Here is a 9,029-nt window from a genome sequence, read left to right on the forward strand (position 1 = left end):
CAATAAACAATATATTCAATTTAGACAAAAATTATCATAAAGATTAGTCTTGCTTTTTAAATATTAAATTTTTAGTTTAGATTAAACAAAAAGTTGTTACGTTTTTTTAATCTGTAAATTTAACTAATTTTTTTCTTGTTTTTACTTTAATTTTTTTTAACCTTAAAATTTAACTATTTTATTTCTTGCTTATTTTATATATATCAAACAAGTTTCTTAAAAGATTAATGAAGCTTTTTTTTCTTAATCAATTTAGACTATTAAACATCTCAATTGATTAGTTTTGCCTTTTAGAAATGGAATTTAGATTTAAATTAAAGATAAGCAACGAAATAAAAAAAAGTTTTAATCAAACTTAAAAAAATCTCTGTTAATCAAAAAAGTAACAGTCTTTGAATTATAACGATAGACTTTGAGATATTTATTTATTTGCTGCTTCTTTCTTAACTTATCTGTTAATGAAATTACATAAAAGTAATTATTAGGACTATATTCTAATTTAACTTTTTTCACTATATTTTTACATTAAATTTTTAAGAAATTTGTTTGGTTTAAGAAGAATATCAAGAAACTTAGTTGAACTTTTAAATGGAAAAATAGTAAATAGGAAAATTTTTCAACTCTAAAATTCTTTGTATTAAATCTTTTAGCCATATTGAACGTTTTTTCAATGCAGTTCTTGATTCCAAGAACTTCTTAAATTTAGAATTCAATTTAGTTGCAAAAGTTATTTCTAGTTCTGAATAACTTATTGATTCTGAGTTAGAAGTGCTAAGTGCAGTTGATAATTCGATTAATAATTGTTATGAAAAAAGAAGAAAATATACAAAATATCTTTTGCTAAAAGTTGATCTTCCGATATTACCGGACAACCATTTCAACAGTGTTGTAAAAATGAAGATGTATTTTAATAAAATTAATGATTGTGTTACGTTACTGTCAGAAACTTGCTTCTTTCTTAACTTATCTGTTAATGAAATTTCATAAAAGTATTTATTAGGACTATATTCTAATTTAACTTTTTTCACTATATTTTTACATTAAATTTTTAAGAAATTTGTTTGGTTTAAGAAGAATATACAAGAAACTTAGTTGAACTTTTAAATGGAAAAATAGTAAATAGGAAAATTTTTCAACTCTAAAATTCTTTGTATTAAATCTTTTAGCCACATTGAACGTTTTTTCAATGCAGTTCTTGATTCCAAGAACTTCTTAAATTTAGATTTCAATTTAGTTGCAAAAGTTATTTCTAGTTCTGAATTACTTATTGATTCTGAGTTAGAAGTGCTAAGTGCAGTTGATAATTCGATTAATAATTGTTATGAAAAAAGAAGAAAATATACAAAATATCTTTTGCTAAAAGTTGATCTTCCGATGTTACCGGACAACCATTTCAACAGTGTTGTAAAAATGAAGATGTATTTTAATAAAATTGATGATTGTGTTACGTTACTGTCAGAAACTTCACAAAACAGTATAATTATTTATAAAACAAAGTCAAACAATTTTTATTCAAAAACAGATATTGTGGCAAAACTTCTTCAAAATTATAGTCAGTGGTTGTTTTACGTATAATCCAAATGAAGAATGAATTTGTTGCAGTAAACGGGGTTCATGAGCTTGATTGCAAACACTTTTTGTTTGCAAAAAAACTAGGTAATATTTATTTAGGTCGAATTTATTCTCAGACTACTTACTGTAACGGAAGTATTTACGTGTTTGGTGGACTTGATGAAAACAATGAACTTGATTTTCCAATAGAAAAATATTCAATTATCACTAATGAATGGGAGCAAGTAGGTAAAATATCTGTAACCGAAAGATATTTAGTTCATGTGCTTTCATGAGTCATATTTTTTTTATTGGTGGTCGCAATGATAGTAATCATTTCAACTCTTGTACGAGGTTCGATACGAAAGACAACAGTTTGAAAGAAGTTTCAAGAATTAGCAAGGCAAGATCAAGTGCAGCTTGTGCTGTTTTCAAAGGAAGTGTTGTAGTCACTGGTGGATTGAACGCTTACAACGTTCTAGGATAAAACACTGTTGAGGCTTATGATGGTTTGTCTAATTTTTGGTCATCGATGTCAAGTATGATTGAAAGGATCATAGGAGTGGTCATAGTTTGGTTGCCATTAAAAAAAAGCTATTTGTAATGGTAAGTACATCTGGTGATGGATACAAACCTTGTAAAGTTTTGGATTAAATTAAAAAACTTTTTGCTCTTAAAACCAAAACAAATAATTTCTTAAAAGAAAATGATGTACTTTGAATTTTTTCGATTGATAATAAACTCATAATACTACTTACTTATGAAGCCGCTTATACTTACGATTTAGATAATGATTAATGGTCTGAAGAACCATTTCAAACTAAAGAATCTGTGTTTAGTTTTGGAGTTACTCTTGCACCGCAGATACAGTTTTGAGTTTACATGTCATGTTGAATGTAGTCGATAACAACAAGGATTTAAAATTTGCAATCTAAAGTTACTTGTTTTAGTCTTACACGACTAATGATAATCTTTTTTTTGGGTATATTTTTCAAAAATATTAAAAATAATAATAGATTTAAATATAATGATAATAAGAATTTAAAATTTTATTAGATAATGATTTCAATTTACTATATATTTTTTTATTTCTAAACACAATAAAAAATATTTTATATATATGTTGCTATTATTTATGTAGTTCTATTACTAATACTACAAATTCTAACCTTTAAAACCACTTAGTTTAAGCCGTTGCTTCACTTTTTTCTAAAAAACTTTAAAAAACGTATATATATATATTATGTTAAGTTAACCTTTTTGTTGAATCCTTTATTTTGTTTAAAGCTTTTTAAAAGCCTTAAAATAAAGAAGAGAATTTAAACGTTTTTTTTCTTATTGTTTATAAGTTGATTCAAAGTTTTTTCTAATACTTATTATAGTTTTGTTGAAAATCGAAAATAATATCTTAGGTTCTTAGATAAAAAATTTAACATAATGGGGGTTAGACAACTGTATTCACTTTTATTAAGATTCGGTTTGATTGTTACTTATAAAACAAGTTTAATCTATGACTGTTATATAACAAAAATTTTAAAACAATGAGATGTTATCTTCAACAGCTAATTTCTTGTTAACATTTTTTTGTTTTGAGAAAACACTCGAGTTTTATCAACAATTATGTCAGCAAAAAAAAACAATAGTAGTGATTAAAATTAAGTTTTATTTAGGATAACAATTTCACGGTCTTGTTTTAGTTTTAGTGAATTTTTAAACGTAACTTGTTTTATTTCACCAGTTTCTTATATGCATCAATGCAGGTAACATACATCATAGCAGCCATATGATATCGATTACGGAGTCAAATAATTTTTATTCTCACGTGATAATATTTAAACTTTTGCAAAACTGATATTCAATGTTCAAATGAATTATACGAATTAAACATATTAAACAATTCCAATGATAAGAAAATAAATATAAGTAAACTTACTAGTATTATGTAACATTTAATGTTTCTTATTTTTAGTTTCTAATAAAACATTATTTATATACAAAATTATTGAAAGAGTAAATACTAATACTTTTTTTCGCTGAAGTTGAAATCCTTTATTGTTTGATTAAGAAGTAGCATCATAACATAACAACATAAATCTATGTTCGTTCTAAAAGCAAATAAAACTTAAATTTCAAACTTCCTAAACTACTAAGTTCAAATATCCTTTATTATCATTTACAGTGTTGAACATAAATTTATTTGACGATAATAAAAAAAAACTAATTCATTGAAATATTTAAATTTCACATATTTGTAATGCTACAAATATTTAGTATAACACTATTATCTTTTAAAATTTCAGAAATTTAAAAACAGTTGCCTCTTATTATAAATATAGTCTTCAATAGTTAATTATATTTTCAACTTTTTGCCTGCTTACTAGTTTCCCTTCTAATATCCAAAATTGACCCTAAAATAATGGGATAGGTGTTTGAAATGCACGAAGGGACACTTTTGCACAAAGACATTTTCGCACTACGTCAGTTTAGCACGGGTTTAAACATTTTTTTAATCACTTTTTTTAACTGTTTTATTTTCTATCACTGTTACCCGAACCTTTACCCTTCTGAATTTTTTTTCTTGTTACTATTGTATTTATTTATATATATATGTTTTTTACTACAGCTGTTTGTTACCCCTAGCTTTTACCTTTGATCTGTACTTTTTTTTATAGATATTTTTATATATTTTTGTTTTAATACCATATTTACCCAAAACACTTGTTCGGTTTTTTTCTTGTTAGTTTATTTTACTTCACTTTTTTACTCTGGTGCAAAATTGTCACTCGTGCAAAAGTAACCCTTCGTGCAAAACTGACCTGTCTTAAAGAAAATGATATGTATAAACTTTTTTTTCAGTGGGATTGTACAATTTTATTCATTTCTTTAATAGTAGAATATTTTGTGTAGTAGCTTCTAAGTATTACACTTTATAATATAACTCTCTTTAACATAACTGTCTAAAATATCTTTGGTAAATAAAAATATTTAAACTTTGAATAATTTGTAAATGCCAGTAAAACAGAATGTAAATTTTTAACAAGTAATCCAGTTATTAAATTTTTAGTAAAATATTTTATATAGAAACCTAACTTCTGTTTTTATTGACAATTCGAAGTTTTGCCTATTATTGTGAATCTTACATTAATAATGAAACATTTTATAAAGAAGAAACAAAAAACAAAGTACTAATCAAAATAAGTAATGAATTTGTCCCAATAATAGAAAAACATTTTAAATGAGATATCAACAAATTTCTTAGTCTAACAATTCTACTAAAAAAAATAAGCTAAAGATCAAACTTTAATATAGAATTTACATTTATTTTTACAAAAAACATAAAAATGACGTCATTTTTGACTAAAGTTTAACATACCAAAAAATTAACAAAAATGTATGAAATTATTTAAAGATGTTTTTAAATCAAACCATAATTTATTGCTTTTTTATTACGTTTACTATTGTTTTTTTCAGGAGTAGTACAAGAAAAAAGAAATCCAGTCAAAACCTGCCTCTACCGTCTAAATCTTAGTCCTATTTCAGTCATAATTATAAAAACAAAGGTTATTATTTTTAAATGTCTTTTTTTTAATTGTTTTGTAAAAGGAAAACATACTAAATATTAATTAATTCATTTTATGTTATTGCTTAAACAAACAATTTTTAGTTTTTTATTTGGTTATTGCTAATTTTAACTCGTCATTTGAAAAAACTCAGTAAAGTTAAAGTTTAAATATATATTTCAGTCACTTATTCTCCAATTTTAAAATACAATAAATTTGTTAAAAAAAAACAGTATGCAACTTTATTGACTGTAAATAAAATATTTAAAGCAGTTTAGTTTATAATAAAAAAAAGCAGACTACCGTCAGATAATTCCTTCTAAACTCAAATATTAAATAATCTACAAGAGCTTAAAGTTCTTAGTATTCTGGGGCGTGAGGGTGAAACTTTCGAACTGTTGATCCACCTAGAAAATAAGAAGGACGACAGTGTAATTGTAAAATTTAGACTATTGTTTCGTAAAAGGGGATTTTTTATAAAATGAATAAATGATTAAATGTTCTCCAATTACAAATAAAAACACACTTTTTTTTCTTTACAAAAATTAACTAAGGTCTATACATGAAAGCTTTAAGTACAAACTACAAGCCAGTTTTTATAGAATTCAAAAACATCAATTAACTTGAGATATTTTATTTTCTGTCAAAAGTTTCACGTATGGACAGCAAATTTTTTGGGGTCAATTTTCTCAGAAATTTTAAAATTCACTAAGTCTATCTCCTCTTTCATTTTTCAAGCAATCTTCTTCAAATTTTTAGTAAATGTTCCTCATATTAAAAGAAAAAAACATTACTTAAGAATTTTAATAATTTGAAAAATAAAAATTTTATTTAAAAAATTTTCAAATAAAAAAAAATAAGAAAAAAACATACTTTTTCTCAATTTTTTTCAATGTCCAAAATAACCTTTGGTAATTTCCTAGGATGATGTTGCACCAATATCAAAGTGAAAATATTTTACATTTTTAATTTTACACTTTGATAAGCAAGTATAAAATTGAAATATAGAGAACATTATTGCTCAAATTTGGAGAAAAATCTTTTTTTATAATAATTCTATCTGTTATTTTTTATTTTTTATTATCTGTTACCTCTAACCTTTACCCCTGATTGGTAGCTTTTTATCTTTTTTACTAATTATTTTTAGTAATCTTTTTATAATATTTTTTATTAGTTTTATTAATTTACTATCACTGCTACCCCTAACCCTTATTCTGGGTTGGTAGAAATTTTTTGATTTTTAATTAATTTAGATTTGAGTTTTATTTTCTAAAATATTTTTATTAGTTATTTTTTATTTTTACCATCAATGTTACCACTAACCCTTACCCTCGATAGGTAGCTTTTTTTAATCAAATATTTAATTTTATTTACCTTGAGGTCTCTATGATTAAGGTATGGTTTGTATTTAGATTTTTCAATTCTATACTTGTCTTATCAGAGTGTAAAATTAGAAAGTGTAAAATATTTTTCTTTGATATTGATGCGACATCATCCTAGGAAATTACCTAACCTTTTTTGTTATTGTATAAAGATTTAAAGTTTGAAGAAGATTGCTTGAGAAAAGTAAGAGATAGATTTTAAATAAGTTACTTTTTAATTTCTGTTTTAGTTTTCCCTTCCCATAGGGAACCTATTAGGAGTCCCGACTTTGACTGGTCATATCTTAAAAAATAATTCGAATTTTTTAAAACAATAAAAAGCATCTTGAAGCCTAGAAAAAACTCTATAGAATAAGATAAACTTCTAAAAAACATGGTACCCCCCTATGGCCTTAAACAAACTCAATCAACAAGTAGTGCTAACCTTTATTGATTAAAACTGAATTGTTTACAAATAAACCAATAAAAAAGTTAAGCAAATACTTAATAATTTTAAAGTTTTACCTACCTAAAAGCATGGCTAATTTTTTTAACAAACTTTTCTGACAAACTTTTGCTAATTTGTATCTATAAAACCAAACTTCGGACAAAATTTTTTTATTTATGCAAATTTGCAAAAGTTTGTCAGAAAAGTTTGTCAAAAAAGTTTGCCATCATAAATGCACATATTTCACTAAAAGCTTGTAGACTCTAATTAAAAATACATCGTGCTCTTACTGTATTAATAAATAATGATACTTAGAAAAAAAAAACAATTAATTAACAATATTGTTGATTTTTTGTTGATCTTAAGATTCTTTTTCATTATTTTAATTAAAACTGCTCAAAAATAGTTATAAAATAAATGGTGTGATGCTTGATGACCAAAAGGTCTTTCCTCACACCAATCCATTGACCATAGTTGTGAGCGTTCACATTTTTCTTTCTTTCTTTCTTTCTTATGATTTTACTAATTTTTTGTTTACATAACATTATCAATTCTCCCCTCTTCTTTAACTTTGAGTTATTTGTTGTATACTTTAAGGTTGCTCTTGTAGAGAAGGCAACAAATAAATGTGAATGCAAATGATCATAAAAATCAAAATCTGTGGGAGGAGATGGTGTGGACCCCAAGGTAGACTATGGTTTCCATAGTTAAATTTGGCAGTAAAGGGTTAAAAAAAGGGTGCTTACCATTTTAAACTTATACAGTCTTTATTTTTAATGTATATATATTGTTACTTTAATATATTTTTTTTTCTAATGTTAGTTCTCGTTATTGTTTTAAAGTTAGCTCAAAGGTTAATTACAAGAAAATGGTGCGCAGCTTCATGACCCAAAGGTTTTTCTCCACACCAATCCATTGACCTTAGTTGTAAAGTTCAAATTTTTTTTTTTCTTAATTTTACAACAAGGTATACAAGACTCACAATTTTGACAAGAAACTGTATATATTCGAAGCAATTCTCATCAGTTTAGTACAAAGCTAACAAGAGATAAGATTTGACAAACTTATCAAGTAATCAAGAGATTTATAAAACACACACAAAAGAATTTTTTAACAATTAAAATCATCTAAGTTTACTTACATTATAACTAATCTACAGAAAAACTAAATATTGATATATTGAAAACAACGCTTGTAAAGTATTACAAAAATAAAGAAACAGTATAGTCAAATTCTTTTTGCTAGCATAAAACAGGCTTCCTTAACAAAATACAAATAGCTTCTAATTTAATCAAATTGAGAGCATCACTAAAAGTTTTAAAAATTTTAGATTATAACTGTTTGCACGTGTTGAATTACTAACTAAATGTTTTGCTATGGATGAACTTTTAAATGCATTTAAAACCTAGACCTAAATATCATCTTTCTTTTTTGAAAAGCAAAAATTTTTTACACTTTTTTGGACATACACTTTTATCATTTTTCTTTGATGTCTTATTGTTAATCCAATATAGCTTGCTTTACAACAACAGCTTTACAACAACAGTAAATTACCATACTTTATTTAATATTGATATCGGATTCTTACCACCTGGTGTTGATAATAGTTTAGAGGTGAAAGCAATTCTAGCATTTGCTGCATAATAAGTAATTCTTGTCAATTGTCTAATTTTCTTTTCTAACATTTCTAAGCTTTTATTAATGAATGGAACTTGTAAAGTAATTACACATTTTCCAGGTCCTAATGCCTTTATTTTATCCAAATTTTTCAAATTTAAATGAATGTTTTTGTTAATTAACTCTTTTGAGTTTTCTGAAATACTGGGAAAACCTCAAATTTGACAACTTAAGCTAAAAAAAGCAAGAAAAAACTAGAGTTTGTTAAATTTTAAAAATAAACCTGGAATTTCAAACAACTTTTACGTGTAAATTAATGAAATTTTGGTTTGCCTCAAAATTTTTTTTTATAGCTAAAAAAGTTTTGTTATAAAATTTTGTAATTAAAAAATATTTAAAATAGCTTTACAACACCTTTTCAATGTTGTTGTTACAATAGTTAAGACAGTTTTTTCTAACCTTAAACTTAATTTTATACAAGAATTCTGCATA

Source organism: Thalia democratica, chromosome 8, assembly GCF_965202585.1.
Source record: "Thalia democratica chromosome 8, ktThaDemo2.hap1.1, whole genome shotgun sequence".
Classification (NCBI taxonomy): Eukaryota; Metazoa; Chordata; class Thaliacea; order Salpida; family Salpidae; genus Thalia; species Thalia democratica.